This window comes from Octopus bimaculoides, chromosome 6 (genome assembly GCF_046866305.1).
Source record: "Octopus bimaculoides isolate indiv1 chromosome 6, ASM4686630v1, whole genome shotgun sequence".
Classification (NCBI taxonomy): Eukaryota; Metazoa; Mollusca; class Cephalopoda; order Octopoda; family Octopodidae; genus Octopus; species Octopus bimaculoides.
In genome coordinates this window covers 111,758,395-111,775,544 of record NC_142933.1, presented here as the reverse complement: position 1 = coordinate 111,775,544, position 17,150 = coordinate 111,758,395, and the positions used below count along the sequence as shown (strand labels likewise).

General features: G+C 37.2%; 1 non-coding gene across 1 annotated transcript; it reads right to left on the bottom strand.

The window, feature by feature from the left end:
• Positions 1-11,952: 11,952 nt before the first annotated feature.
• LOC128248205 (5.8S ribosomal RNA) lies at positions 11,953-12,111 on the bottom strand. The gene has a single exon (XR_016242429.1). It is a non-coding gene; the product is annotated as a 5.8S ribosomal RNA (ribosomal RNA).
• Positions 12,112-17,150: the final 5,039 nt, after the last annotated feature.

Sequence of the window (17,150 nt, the reverse complement as noted above, 5' to 3'; positions counted from 1 at the left end):
ATCATCACCGTCACAATTATCAGCAGCAGCATCTCCACCAATGAGTAAGACCTTTAATTATTCATTTACCGTATTAGAAATAGCAGCCAAATGTTTCTCCAATCATTTCCTACCGAATATTTTATAACATAGCATAAACTTGTTTACAACAACAACAGCAACGACTGAACAGCAGCAAACTACATTGAATGCTCACAGATAATTGCATTGGAAACACTGCTGCTAATCAGGGGGCCTTACCATCATGCAGTTCAGTAAGACCTGCAGGTGGCAGCACTAATGAGATGCAAACCTCATTACTGTTCGATATTGAAAGTTCAAAATTTCCGTTGAGGAGGGAACAACAGAGAAATATTCACTATAGAAACGACAATCTCAAGAATCTTCTCTTCCGTAAATCAGTGAAGAACTGTGAAAATGGCGAAAAGTGAGTGGATACGAAAGACGAACTGTATAATGAGCTAAATTCGTTTCACTTTAAGGAAAATACCCAACTGATAGATGTCAACTTAGCAGGAACAATCAGCTGTAATTTTGGAATCTAAAAATGGCGATGTTTTGGTAAGTTAATCATGGCCCACATCCCCAAAATCGAATCGATGGGACTTACATCTGCAGGTAAATGGCTCTTCTCCATCAGCTTCGTTTGTGAAGACCACGACTGACTTGACGCATTATTTTGAACAACGCCGGTTGAAGGAAATTATTGCCAATGTTAATTAGACGCACTCTTGAAGGAAACAGGCAGACTGACAGACAGGTGAACAGACACACGGACAGGTATATTTATATTATTCTGTATATAGTATGAAAGATTATAAGATATGGGAGATATTTGAGGCTACTACCATAACAACGGTCCAATTTCCTAATAGTGTGGCTATTACAATAAATTGATATCACATTTAGAGTTATATTTAACAAAAATTTTGGTTTAAAATTATTAAAGCTAAAGTTATGAGAGAAACATAACAAACAAGTTTTGTGGTTTTTAAAACACAAAGAGGTCGAATGTTCTGGCTCCATTCGGTCTCCAAAAGATTGTTTGTGTAAAATATATAAAGAACCAAATGTTATATTTCCTTGTAAATAAGTAAAATATTAAAGAGACGACGGAAATATAAATTACAGTAATGCATTTGATATCTATACGAAGTGAGTGCAGTAAGCGAGCATGAAAAGAGTGTAAGCAGAGGCATGGTTATGTCGGTAAAAGAATGCATTGGGATGTTTGTGGTGAATGTGGCTTCATAATAGCAGAATACTAGCTTGAACATGAACAGAGGCTGTGACAGAGAATAAGAATTACAGGATATTATGGGACTTTCCCACAAAGACTAACCATACTATTGAAGCAAGAAGACCAGATATGAATAATGAAGACAAAGAAAAACAAACCGTGTAAGATCATAGATTTTGCAATAATAGAATGGATACAAAAGAAACTTAAATTCAGAAATATCAGGACCTAGCCAGTGAAATGAAGGGATGGTGGATGAGTGAGGCAACAACACCTAAACTAAGACCTAAGAGACTGAAATTAACACCTGTAGAATATAAAGCAAGACATGACAGAGTCGGCCAGTATTTACATTGGACAATATGTCGGCATTATAAAATCAAAACTGCTGACAAATGGTATAAACACCATCCTGAAGCTGTGACTGAGGGAGAAAATGTGTCGATTCTCTGGGACTTCCCCGTACATACCGACAAAACTATAAAAGCGAATAAACCGGATTTTATTATAAAAGAACAGAAAAAAAGATGTGTTTATTAATAGACATGGGTATTCCTTGCGATTACAATATAGCGGCGAAAGAATTTGACAAGATCAGTAAATATAGAAACTTGCTAATAGAAATTTTTAAAATGTAGCATCTCAAGGCGATTACCGTACCAGTGATTGTAGGATCTCTAGGAATGATAAAAAAAAAAGGTACTGAAATCTATTTGAAAATGATACAAGGTCTACCATCCCTACAGGAAGTGCAAAAAATCGTGTTAACTTGAACGACTCATGCACTGAGAGGAACATTATCGCTGTGAAAACAACATCTATTCATGAATTTGTTTATTTATTTATTTTGTTTACATACATATTTTACCTGTGAATTTGCGTGTGTAAACTGGGAATGCATACAATGAGATTCTCTACCCTAGGTGTACGGAAAACACTCGGCGAGAAATGGAAGAAAATTTGAAGAAAGAAGAAAAAAACATAATAATGATAATGATAATGATAGCGATAATAGACTAGCAACCAGACAAGAATCTGCCGAAGGGGAAAACAACATTTATTCCCAAAAATAAAGTACCAGAAACTCTAAAAATTATAAGCCTATACCTTGCTTGACTCAGCAAAAGTCCTTGCATCACAACTTTACAACAGGTTGGATACTGACTAGGAGAGCAATGATATATTACGAAGTGAGTAGAAAATAAACCGGGAAGAGTTGACAAGCAGTAAAAAAGAAACTACAAGAAAATGGAAGTTTTATACAATATAGCATGGTTTTGTTTGTTAATTGAAAAGCATTTGATAGCATACTGCACATATTGGATTCTGGAAATTGAACTAAAATAAAGCAGACCCAATACTAACGAAATTCATCAATTATGTCGCTTGTCAAGAAAGAAAATAAGCATATCATAATAAATACGTCAGCTTTATATTCATTAGAACAGAAATCTTTCAGCACTCGTTATTCTCTCTACTCATTAGCCCACATCTGAATCCATTAACAAATTTGTTGAATAAAATCACATTTGGCTGCAAATGCTACGTACAAAATAGAAAGAACCTCCTTGGCGAGGATGTTATAAAAATATTTAAAAGGGAGGATACTCAGTTGGAAATAATAAGAAAAAAATATTGTTTATAAATTGAGCCGAGGCATCACATATGAGCTCGAGAATAGACAAATGTTCTAAAGCTACAATAAGAGGCAAATTAAGTAAAAGTGAGAATCTTATTAAATTAAATTAGAGGCACCTAAATCTGAAAGATTAGAACAGGACCCGCCATCATGCAATTACTTAGAAATAGATGGAACAGATTAGATACAACACAGAAATTCTGGAGAAAATTAAAATAGAGGAAGTTTAAAGATAAAATTTGAGAGAAATGTTAAAAAAATAAAATAGAAAAAAAAGAAATATAAAAAAAACACTAGGTAAGTACTAACGGCGTCAAAAATCATTAAAGGTGATAGGATCGACCAAACGTGCACCCAGGAAGAAACGGGATCTGACGTAAATATAAAACGAAACACGCACTAGAAAATTGTTTCGGGTAATTAGTAAATATTAAGAAAGAAACACTTTCTCTGTGTGTGTGTGTGTGTGTGTGTGTGTGTACATATGTACGTATGTATATGTTTTTTTCTTTGAAAAATTTGAGAATGTTAGGTATTACTTATCCCAAGTCTCTTCCTGTTGCCTATTGAGGGATCTTCCCTAACCTTTCTGTAGAACTGAAATCGACCTTGGTTCAGTTCGAAATTCTACTGGAAAATGTTCCCATACTTCCACGATCTGCGATAACTGACTCCGGGTTCTTTCATTATCATGGTGTATGTTGAATAATCTTTTCACGTGGTTTGTATTTCACTGTTTGATTAATGCTACGGTCTTTTCAAAAAAGCTATTTCTTTGCATTTGCTCAAAGCAGATAATCATTCCGTTTACCATTTCCCAAGTTTGTATTAATGGCAAAAGTTACAGGGTATAGTGTTCCATTATTCAGGGGAATGAATAGTCTTCAATGCCAAGGTGTCTCCATTTGATGCTATGGACCGCTGAGCAACGAATTCCTGGCTTTGTTAAGTTTATTCGTTAGTTAGTCATGTATCTCAAGTTACCTGATTGACTGAATCCTATATATCTGTAGGAATTGTTGTTTAAAGATTTAAGAGTTTTCTGAAATTTGTCTGTGGTGTTTATCTGTTGATTTGGTTTTTTTCACAAGTTCTTAAGTTGGACATTTGAATTTAGAATTTTAAAGCATTCTCAGTTAGTTTATTTTACAGATTTTGGGGATTGTACAAGTTTAGGGTTAATTAATTTGATGAAGATAAGTTTTAATAAGAGGTATGACTTGCCTTCTTAATTTAACAACATACAGTAATTAGCTTGCGTGTATATATGTATATATATATATATATATATATATATATATATATATATATATATATATATATTTGTTTCAGCAATTAGACTGTGACCATGTTGGGAAACCGCTTTTTAGGGGAATGAATAGAGGCCAGAACTTATTTTAAAACCTGGTACTAATTCTATCGGTCCCTTTTGCGAAACACACCAAGCCTGGTTGTCAAGCAGTGGTTGGGAAACAAACACATACACATACACACACACACACACACACACACACACACACATACACACACACACACACATATATATATATATATATATATATATATATATATATATATATATATATATATATTATATATATATATATATATATATATATATATATATATATATATATATATATATATATATATATATATATATATATATATATATGATGGGCTTCTTCCAGTTTCCGTCTACCAATTCTATTTACAAGGCTTTGGTCCGCCCGAGGCTACAGTAGAAGACACTTGCCCGAGGTGCCACTCAATGGGACTGCACCTGAAACATCTGGTTGGGAAAAAATAAACTACAGGCTTGAAATTAACTAAACCGAAAGAAAAATACAGAAAAATGACTAAAACACACAAAATCGAAACGGAATCCCCAAAAAGTTACTGTTGAAAATGAAGAGAAGAAAATGTCAGCATGGCAAATTTATTCTACAAAACTACAGAGAGGAAATAAAGCCGAGCCTCGGTCATCAATTGTTTTATAATATTAGTTTAATGAAGGTTGCGATTTGAACTGTACAGGAATGAAACGTATCTACAAACAAACACAGGAATAAAATATTTCAAAATTATGCTAACAATAAATGGAGACAGCAACCAATAGAATGGATGGCTGACCATATGAATGTCAGCTGTCCAGTCCTTACCACGTCCATATTCACGAATACATTCGTGTGGGCAGCAGGTAAATAAAAATGCTGAGAGTTTTATGTGAAAACAGATAAGAAATGGTATCGATATTTTCAATGATTTTAAGTACAGTCTTCTGCAACACGACAAAGTGATAGAGATGAAGGCAGACAAGATGTTAATCCCGTCTGACATTGAGTGAATACAGAGAATGTGTGAAATTAAAACGATCTCAAAATTCTGAAACTGGTATGTGGTGGTAGATCTTTCCGAGCATCAAGCTATGGTTGACATACGAGTGCATGATGGGAGAAACAGGTGAATGACGAGACATCTCACTTTAGTTGAGACACAAATGCATGGTGGGACATTTTACCTTACATGAGACACGAATCAGGTTGGTCTAGCTCACCTTGATTGAGAAACAGGTGCATGACGGGACAGCTTTTTATGTGAGAAACGTATCAATTTTCTTAAATACAGACACAGCCGACTGCAGATTAGTATTTGCATCAGCGGATTAAAAGGTTAAAAGTTAATCTCTTGGATTCTGTCGATGTCTGCATCGCTTCTTGCAACAACCAAAATTTGTCACCAAGAAGCTGTTAGGTTGGGTGCGTTTGGGATGGGGTGATCTGTGTTGGTTATTAGAAAGATTTTTACGCAGTAGTAGTAGTAGTAGTAGTAGTAGTAGTAGTAGTAGTAGTAGTAGTAGTAGTAGTAGTGCCACCGTCGACTTTATTTAACTCCCACCCCCACCCCCAAGAGTACCAGCATGAAGCAACTGAAGAGACAGATCTATGATCAAAATAATTCCAGCCGTGACCGTCCCCACATTCTTTCCTTTGTTATTCGAACGCTGGACTCCATTATCTAATATGCACTTTTTAAGACGGTAGGGGTGTCGTTAGAGGAAACTAATTTGCTTGCCATTTCTAGCATTTCGTGATGCTAGCCGCTGTGTTAGAGGTAGCTGCTGCTGCTGCTGCTGCTGCTGCTTCTGCTGCTGCTGCTAGTCTCCTCCGTCTCTCGCTCTCCACCTTCGTTACTCTCCAACAACCTTCCTCACAGCCATAAGCGTCTTTTCAATTAAACATTGTTGATGTAAGTTCCACTGCTGAGACTGATATTATGTGACTTGCGCTGTTGTTGTTGTTGTTGCTGCTACTACTGCTGCTGCTGCTACTACTGCTACATTCCAGACATATTTCCATGGCTTTAATTAAACAACCGTTCAACACAATCATGCCTCGGCTATGATCGTCATCCTACATACGTTCATTATGCTTTAGTAATAAATAATGCCCACCCTGTGCTCGTTGTCTGGTACCTACCATTATGACTGTGCTTATGTACTTGGAACGTATGTGTGGATGTACAACAGATGCACACACACACACACACACACACACACACACACACACACACACACACACACACACAGCACGTTTTTATATGTAAGTCTCTATATACTAATAATATTCGTGATGATTGAGCCTTTATATATATATATATATATATATATATATATATATATATGCGTACATGTGTGTGTGTGTATCTCTTTATATTCGTAAATATACATACACACACACATATATAGATACATATATATCGATATCAATATTCTTCCCTCAGTAAACAAATAATGAGATTCAGCTATTCATTCTTTCAACTCATTTTGACAAAACTGAAAATAACATTTCCATATCCAACAATTACACACACACATACACACACACACACACACACACACACACACACACACACACACACACATATATATATATATTCTTTTATTCTTTTATTTGTTTCAGTCACTTGACTGCGGCCATGCCGGAGCACTGCCTTTGGTCGAACAAATCGATCCCAGGACCTATTCTTTGTAAGCCTAGTAGTTATACTATCGTTCTCTTTGGCCGAACCGGTAATGTTACAGCGACGTAAACACGCCAACATCGGTTGTCAAGCGATGGTGAGGGGGTCAAACACAGATAAACAATCATACACAAACATACACAAACACACGCACACACACACACACACACACACACACACACACATATGTATATATATATATATATATATACACGACAGGCTTCTTTCAGTTTTCATCTACCAAATCCACTCACAAGGCATTGGTCGGTCCGAGGCTGTAGTAGAAGGCACATGCCCAAGGTGCCACACAATGGGACTGAACTCGGAACCATGTGGTTGGGAAGCAAGCTTCTTATCATACAGCCACGCCTATGTATATATGTCCTTAAGTTTTCAAACAGCGGAGATAAGCACCTCCACCCAGCAAGGACACAGAACGCTTGTGTCACATGGTCAACAGGAAATGATGTTTCCTGGGGCTAAATAGCAGTAGCGTTCATCCCTTTCCTAGGACTGCCACATTAAGTTGCCAACAAAACATCACTATATATATATATATATATATATATATATATATATATATATAAATAAGGATAAGATCGATATTTAAAATATTGATCTTATCAAGTGGCCAGCATGGGAATAAAAACCATCAAAGGTAACAATTATTTAAAATTATAATATAGGGTATCTAAGAGATACCGCCACGCTGAGTCAAGATTTGACTGTTATTTTCAGCGTGGCGGTATCTCTTAGATACCCTATATTATAATTTTATATATATATATATATATATATATATATATATATATATATATATATATATATATATAACACTATGTATATAACTAACTTTAGTTACATTTAACGCTATAAAACATTTCCATATATTCTTCCACTGCAAAGCTTCGTCCATTTTAACACTACAACCACATAACGTAATTTGCCAACTAATCAGCATACTATAGATCTCCTTTCATCCAGTCTAATGAGATATTTTATACCCCATCAGCATCACCTAAAGGAATTATAATAGTAACTGTGAACATACTCTATTGGAGTTGCTCAGTTTTATTACCCAAGGCTAAAACTTTTTCTGTTTCAACAACGTCACTTTGATGGTGGTTTCAACAACGTCACTTTGATGGTGGTTTCAACTCCGTTAACCTCTCGTTTTCTCGCGTAATATACTTCTTGCACGCGTTCCTCTATAAAACAAACACACAAACGATTCACCATCAGACTAGAAACGTTCCTAGGGGTTCTTACCTAACCCAATACGTATTTCATTGTACAAAAGAGATAGTCTACCCCGCACCCAGAATGTTAATTATATTTAATCTTCAGCAGAAAAAAAAATCAAATACAACTTTCTAATCTTTCTTAAAACTTTTATATCTTACATTCAAATTCTTGCACGCGTTCCTCTATTAAACAAACACACAAACGATTCACCATCAGACTAGAAACGTTCCTAGGGGTTCTTATCTAACCCAATACGTATTTCATTGTACAAAAGAGATAGTCTACCCCGCACCCAGAATGTTAATTATATTTAATCTTCAGCAGAAAAAAAAATCAAATACAACTTTCTAATCTTTCTTAAAACTTTTATATCTTACATTCAAATTCATTTTTAACGAATCGCAAGTGAAACAAATTTTTGATAAAAGTGGCATCAAGGTGAGTTAGAACTGTGTAAAAATATATCAGCGGTTTAGTAAGAATTACTAAAGAGCTATTCCGAACAACATTCGGTAAACGGATTATAAAATTAAGACAAAAGAGATCTGTTTAGAAATGAAAATTTTCAAACAAAAATCAATCAAACGAAGGTAAAATGTTAGGTCAGTAACATAGAATCAATATTCTATTGGCTGAGCTAAGAAAGATTTAAAATCTGTTATCTCAATTTTAAATCCATCAACAAGAATGAAGTGAATTCCAAACCATTATTCATATACGTGTGATACTCGAAGGAACCCTATTTTAACCACTTCGACATCAACTGGTCAATTAGCATTCACAACATGCAAAACAATTCCAGCAATACGCTACAAGAAATGTCCTGCAATGACCAAATATCCGATACATTAAGCAACGAATCAGGGATAACATCAAAATGCCGTCATGAAGACTTATTTGACTGATAAATTACAATAGCATTGGTGTATTGGTCGTAAACAAATAGGATCAGTTAAATGTTCACAACATACACCTATTATTGCCCTTATCAATATAGGCAATCCGCCATATCCACTGGCCAGAGGTAATAACTTTTGAGTTTACTTTTTTCGAACTTATGAACAACTGACCGATTGTGTGTATGTGTGTGTGTGTGTGTGTGTGTGTGTGTGTGTGTGTGTGTGTGTGTGTGTGTGTGTGTGTGTAATGTCGAAACTCGAAGCAGATAAAGCCGTGAATAAAACCGTGTAAATATTGGGTTGAAACCTCTTTGGATAGAAAATCTCAAAGGCTGCTCGTGGGATTCAAATTCACGACTTCTGTAAACATAACAGACTTTCACTATTGGACCAAAACAATATTTCGCATTTCTCTACATATTCTAGAAATTTTATTCTAATCAACAACAAATGCTTATTGTTGACGTCATAAGAATTGATATACATACATATATATATATATATATATATATATATATATATATATATATATATATATATATATATATATCATCTCTTGATCCCCTCCATTTTTGCTATATATATATATATATACACACACTCACACACGCAATCTTACTAGCCTAAGACTTTATTTGATAAAAATACCGAACACACCACGGAACGGTACACACTACCAGTCACCATCATATACATATATACATACACACATACATACATGCATACATACATACATGCTTGCATATATACATACATACCTGCGTACACGCATACATACATACACATATTCCCAATCAAATACATCCTCAACTGGTGTAGATATTCACTCAAAAACTGGCGAACATTCAAACAATTCATGAAGGTCTTTGTTTTCAGGGGTGGTGGTCCGATTTGTATCATCTCATGTAATAACGACAATAATAATAGTAATAAAAGGGAGGGCAATAGGGAGGGGAATAAGATGGGGTTTCAATGAATATTTTATGCGGTGAGGGAAAAAGACGGAAAGAGAGAGAGATTAGGGATATTAGGGAATCGCTCAAGTAATGTAAAGTTGGAATGACGAGGCGAGGGAAGGGGTCAGTCGCTGTTCACATTTATCCTAATCTTGTGAGGCTTCTGGTTGATGTCACCAGATTTTGGATTTCCTTGTTCGGCTTACTGTTTTCTGTGTTGAATTTCTTTCCATTCCTTGTATCATGGCTACGATCTATAGAACTCTGTACAAGCTGGAGCATGTCATTCTAGTGATATGAGAAGCCAACCGAATATTTACAGTAACGATTCTCAAACCTTAGAGTCTTCTCAGAATTCTTTACTCCATTTCTCGTCGATTAGATAAGTACCAGTTACGCACTGGGGTCGATGTAATCTACGAGTCCCCTTCCCACAAATTTCAGGCCTTGTGCTTATAGTAGAACGGATTATTATATATTTTTGTTTTTATCTCAGGTTTTGTTGGAACTCTTGGAGTCTTGCATACATAACGGGTTTGTTGCTTATAGCCCACGGTACCATGTTAGGTGGTCAGTCTGTTGCCAGCATTCTCTGAGTGCGGATTAGGTATGCCGTGGATCCTAATGCGCAGAAACGCATTATGAATGGTGAGCGCGTGTGGGCTCCGTTTGTGAGGCACGTCTTTCCGCAGCTCGTCTCCTTGGCGGAGTTGCTGTCCTGGATGAAAAAAAGACCGAGATTAGGCGCCTGGCACCTAAAGTGTCGTCAGACACTCACGGCCCTCTACCAGTTGCGCAATGGGATCCGTGGGTATTCCGCTTTAGAAACTTATAGAGGATTAGTGGCGGGGAAGTGCGACGACGTGCTCGGAAAGACTCCGGGCTCCGTCGCGAACGAACTGGCTAGTCTGTTTCGGAGGACTTACCGGTCGGGAACTAACATAGATAACTTCCAGATGTCCTTGGTCTGGCAATGCTACCGGTGGTGAGGCGCTACCGGTTCAAGATAAACTCTACGGGCACAGGTGTGCTGTCAGACGGGCTTGTCCGAGGTGCGCGCAGAGTGACGAAACTGTTCTGCATGCCCTCCTTAAGTGTCCGGGCATTACTGACTTGTGAGGTTATGTTTAACAGCTTCTGTCACGCGTGGAATGGATCCGTCTGTCGGCCGAGTCTGTAGTGATGATCACACTGCCGCACTCCTTACATCGGGCAGGCAAGGCAGTTTTCCTTTGCCTGGTGGCTGTGACAAAAGAGGTTGTTTGGTGGGCAAGGCTGAAAGGTATGAGGATAGATACATTCCTCTTTGGTATAGCTCTCATTGACTTCATCAAGTTTCATTTGAAACGGAAATTGAGAGTGGAGAGGGAAATGCTGTCCTCGAGTGTGTTTATTGAAAGGTGGGTGAAAGTTGCGAAAAGTGTAGACCTGTGAGTCGCAGAGAAGGAATTGGAGAGGGCACTTGCTCTGAGGTTTCAGGGAAATCCCGGACAGTAGGGTTCCTCGATTATCCCTAGAGGCCTTCCTGTTACATCTCTATCATCTTCCCCTTCACCTTTTTTTTTAAAAATTCCTTTGTATGTTATGCATATGTCCCTTCTTTTTCAATGTAGACTTACTTTCTCTTTTCTTATCATTTCATTATATGTAAACCCCCATACTTTATGTGTCTTTGTATTGTCCTCCTCATCCTTCACACTTGTGGCAAATAAATGAAATCATTATCATTATTATTATTATTATTATTATTATTATTATTATTATTATTATTATTATTATTATTATTATCATTAGTATTGAGTGAGAGAGCAACGCAGCCCATCAAAGTGACATTGGGGTAGAAATATACGAAGCTTAATATTCCTATCATCACTACTCATCTGAAAAGGATACACCAGGCACATGCATCACAACCCTTGACTGCGGCGGACGGCGTTTTCGAGTCGTGACCGCCTCTCGACCGGACGGGGCTCCGGGATGATGGGATCCCGGGGTCGCATTGTGTGTTCGAGGTGTCGATGTTCACTGAGTCCTGCAAATCGCATCAGTTCACGCGGATAGCCGCGCTCTTCATCGACGGACGAGCCGAGTGATCCCCCGCCCAGGGTTTCGGTATTTGCTACTACAACTACTGACCACCACGTACTGAAAGGGATGCGGTGCGGCGCGGCGCGATGCCGCTCGTTGTCTGCGAAACATATGGTGGTCTCATATCAAGATAAACAGCGCATGACCTCGCAGGTGGGGCCCAGTTACAATTGTCTTCAGGTAGAGTAGCCCAACCCGCTCAAAAGTTCCCTGAATAAGGGTTAGTTAAGGGTGTTGAACGAAACACCCATATTTCCAGAGGTGACTTATCCAAACCCCAAAGAATTCCTCTCATCACATGGCTATGATGCTCCCCCACTACTTCTGCTCGTGATCAGAGATGCACATATTGTCAGCCACTAAGGGACATGCACAACTGGTTAAGGTCAAACAACTGACAAGCAAATATGTGATATTGAACAGAATATTTGCTTTGGCCCATCTTTGTATACAAGACAAAACAATATCCATGATAACACCTCCAATTAGTTAAGATGAGAAGCCATGAGAGCCACTACCTGGTACTGCATCAGGGTAGACATATTATTATTATTCCTATTTGACGAAAACTCTCAGCTTATTTTGCTGGGTATGATGGGAAGTGTCAGCTGTCTCCAGCCAGCAGACTAAGGTGACGCTTATTGATCATGCTCCAAGAACCCTGCGGTGAACTCTTGCAGTTCCAATCAATGACGATTTTTGTAGGTGTTCTATCTTTACATTTGTACCAATGTTTTTGAGTCACGTTGGCAGAATGGATGCTGATACTCTCAAGTGCGCCAATCACTCTTGCTCTCACGACCATTCTCTTCATTGCCCAAAACCTGTGTATTTCCGACGAGCACTGGGGGCGATATAATCGAGTTACCCCAACCCCGCGAAATTGTAGATCTTGTGCCAAAATTTTAAGCCACCACCACTACTACTACTACTACTACTACTACTACTACTACTACTACCACCACTACTACTACTACTACTACTACTACTTCTACTACCACTACGACTACTACTACTACCACCACTACTACTACTACTACTACTTCTACTACTACTACTACTACTACTTCTACTACTACTACTACTACTGCTACTGCTACTGCTACTACTACTACTACCACCACTACTACTACTACTATTACCACCACTACTACTACTACTACTGCTACTACTTCTACTACTACTACTTCTACTACTACTACTACTACTACTACTGCTACTACTTCTACTACTACTACCACCACTACTACTACTACTACTACTACTACTACTACTACTACTACTACTACTACTAATATAATGTTACATATATAGTGTTAGCAGTTGTTTAGCACAACGTTACATCAGTTTATGTGAGGTGAAATCGCTGAACGAATTCGTAGACAACATTCGCGACTAGCCTCGTGTTTTGGTTTCACTTGTAACTGGTTCAGTGTGTTGCAACAACACTCCCCTACACATAAGTATAATCAGAGAGAGTGGGGGAGGGGGAGAGGAAGAGAGAAAGAGGGAGAGGGAGAGAGTGCGAAAGAGAGACTATTGAATTGGCGAGAAACATGAGAAGCTGTTCGTTCACGCATATTTCATTAAAAGCACGAGTTTAGTGTATTTTTCAATATATATTTTTAATTTATTGCGTTCTTTTGTTGTTCCTTTGATGCTATTAGGAGCGTGTATAAATGTTTCACCAGCTCTATAATAAAAGATAAACTACACCTGTACACACCTTCGCATACACGTACACATACACCGTATATAAAGCAATATTATATAACATAAAACAACAGCAACTATAATAATAACGATAATAATTATTATTATTATTATTTCAAATTTTTTCCACATGGGCAGCTTGGGGAAGGTGGGGATGAGGCGATTGCATCGACCCCAGTATTCAACTGGTACTTAATTTATCGACCACGAAAGGATAAAAAGCAAAGTCAACCTCGGTGGAATTTGAACTCAGACGAAATACCGCTAAGCATTTCGTCCGGCGTGCTAACGATTCTGCCAGCTCGCCGCCTTTATAATAATAATAATAATAATAATAATAATAATAATAATAATAATAATAATAATAATAATAATAATAATAATAATAATAATAATAATAATAATAATAATAATAATAATAATAATAATAATAATAATAATAATAATAATAATAATAATAATAATAATAATAATAATAATAATAATGATAATAATAATAATAATAATAACAATACTTAAGAATGATCTCTAGCTTACCATCCATGCAGGAAGTGCAAAAGATTGTTAACCAGTTCGTCACTCATATTGAGAAAAAACATTGTCGCTGTAAATTTTCTTTCCATTTTCCGCCTTTATTTGTTTACTTTTTTATTTCTTAGAAAATTCTAACTGGGCCCCACCGTTAAGGCCATGCGCTGTTGATATGAAATCGCCATGTTGTGCACATACAGTTGTGATGCTTGTGCCTGGTGTACCCTTATCAGACGGGTAGTCATGAGAGGTATATCGGGTTTCGTATATTTGTACCCCAATGTCATTTTAATGGTATGCACTGCTCTCTCGCTCAATAATAATTATAATACTATATGGACCCCTGTTAAGAACTAATGTTTTAAAGTATATAGTGTACAATAGTAAATATCTATTGGCAAATAATTTTGTATGTTATGACGAATCTAAACAACTGTACCACACAATATTATGTTCCATGATAGTGAAAAAAGGTGATGCGGAACTGTTTGACTCTCGTTGGAATTCTATGATAACAGCTGTGCACCCACCCTAACTATTCAAGAACACACTACTTATAAACCCAGTAATGTTAGGAGGTAAAGTACTCTGGATAAACCAATTTGCATATTCAAATTGGTTCTTGGTCCGCTGAGTCTTCAATCTGTCTTTTCTTCTGCTCTTTAAAGTATTCTCTGCACCTCACAGATTATTTAGGGCTCTTGTAACTCTTAGTTATTTCCATCCAACTTGTTTCATCTCTATTGAAACATATTCTGACAACCTCCTCCCCATCCCAGACAGTAATAACTAGTTCTTCCAATCCTTTCCCCAGCAAATGTCAACCCTCTGGAATTCTTTCCGTGTACAAGTTTTCTCTTTTGCTACCAACTTGTAAATCTTCAAACAAAATATATATGTATATTAACTACATTGATTTTACCGTCTCGGAGGGACAACGGAGGACTAGCGGAAGCCACAGGTACAGCACTTTCCATCAATGATTCAGGGAATTCGGGATAAATATCACAGTTTGCATAAAATGAAGAGAACACCAAAAATAAAAGTATTTTAAAAAATCAGAAGATATCAACTCGATTATGGCTGGGAGATAACAGTTTCCTCAAAGTAGCCACCATCAGCTTCCACCCGGAAGCCTCAAGACGGCTCCGGAACTTGGTTCATGGGTTCTTCATTGTGTCCCAAAGAAAATCTTCGGACACTTCCTTCCTCTTGGTCACCAGCTTGGCCTTTGTGTTGCAGGTAGAGTGGTTGGTGTCTTTCTCAACCACATCCCACACATAGGATTACCATGGAAGAATTAGGAAGCCAAGAATTGGGGCTGATGAAGTCGAAGAAATTCTCCAACAACCAAATTTAACTCTTCTTCCCGGAGGTGTGGCAAGCAGCCGAGCCTCGCTTCAGCAACGCATATGGCTTACCAGCTGCAACCTTCTCTAACCAGGGATTGATTACCTGTCCCTACGGGTTTCATATAGCCGTATAAATTGAGACTAAAGTCATGTTCAAAAGAGTGGGGGTGAATACCGGCGTGTGGACATAGTCAGGACGCCGCTGTGTCCCTGCTGGTCGTAGTCTCCGTTGCAGCTGTCTATGTCACATCTTACAACCTTTACACTGTCTACAGAGCATTGAGAAGCAGTCGTAATGTCGGCATTTTGATATCCGGCGCGAGTTATCGTGACTGTTTTCCACTATTCAGACGGGCAAAATGCTGAGCTGCATTTCGTCCGTCTTTACGATTTGAGTTCAAATTTCGCCGAGGTCGAGTTTGTCTTTCAACATTTTGAGGTCGATAAAATTAGTACCAGTTGATCACTGTGTGATCGATATAATCAACTTCTCCACCCCCACAAAGCTGCTGCACTTGTAGCAGTCCTACGTGTCACTAAACTTTTCCTAAGGTATAACTTTAATCTTTATGCTCTCCCACGCTGTTGTCTGTTCACCAATACAGCAAGCAGCTATTCCTGGCAAATTTAGCCCGAACATCCTCTACATACATAGAGAGAGGGGGAGAGAGAAATACACACACACACACATGCATGTATATACTCATATTTATATATATACACACAGGTATATATATATATATATATATATATATATATATATATATATATATATATATATATATATATATATATATATATATATATATATATATATATCATTATAAATATACAGGGATTAGCAATTGAGTTGCTTCTCCAACATACTGAAAATTTAGAAATAGCAGTCAAAGAACTACTGATTCCAAACTACAAATTTTTCTCTAAAGTGGATGGCGATATTTATGGCACACATAGAACAAAAAACCGGAGGGAAAAGCGTAAACAAACCAAGCCTTTAGTTAATTGGATACGAATCGTTTCATGGTTAAGTGAATGGAAATTTCACTATTCCAATCTTCAGCCCAAATATTCTGATAAATTTGAAAGTGTCTCTAAAAAAATTCACGGTAATTTTTGGCCATGCGACACCAAAAATCAACGATAAGAAAGGCACTTACGAATTCATCGGCTAGCGAGTTCAGGCACCTCACCTCAAAGAAATCTATTCCATGTGCGTCACAAATAGTCCCGTATGAAAAAAAGTCCCGTGTGGAAGGGATTACGGTTTAGCCATCTAACTTAGAGATATCAAATATAAAATATACAAGAATATTCTTGTATATTTTATATATATATATATATATATATATATATATATATATATATATATATATAAATGGAACAAAAACGCATTAGAGGGCATTAAAACGTTCGGACAGATAGACGACACAAAGAAGGAAAAAAGAAACAACAATTAGAAGT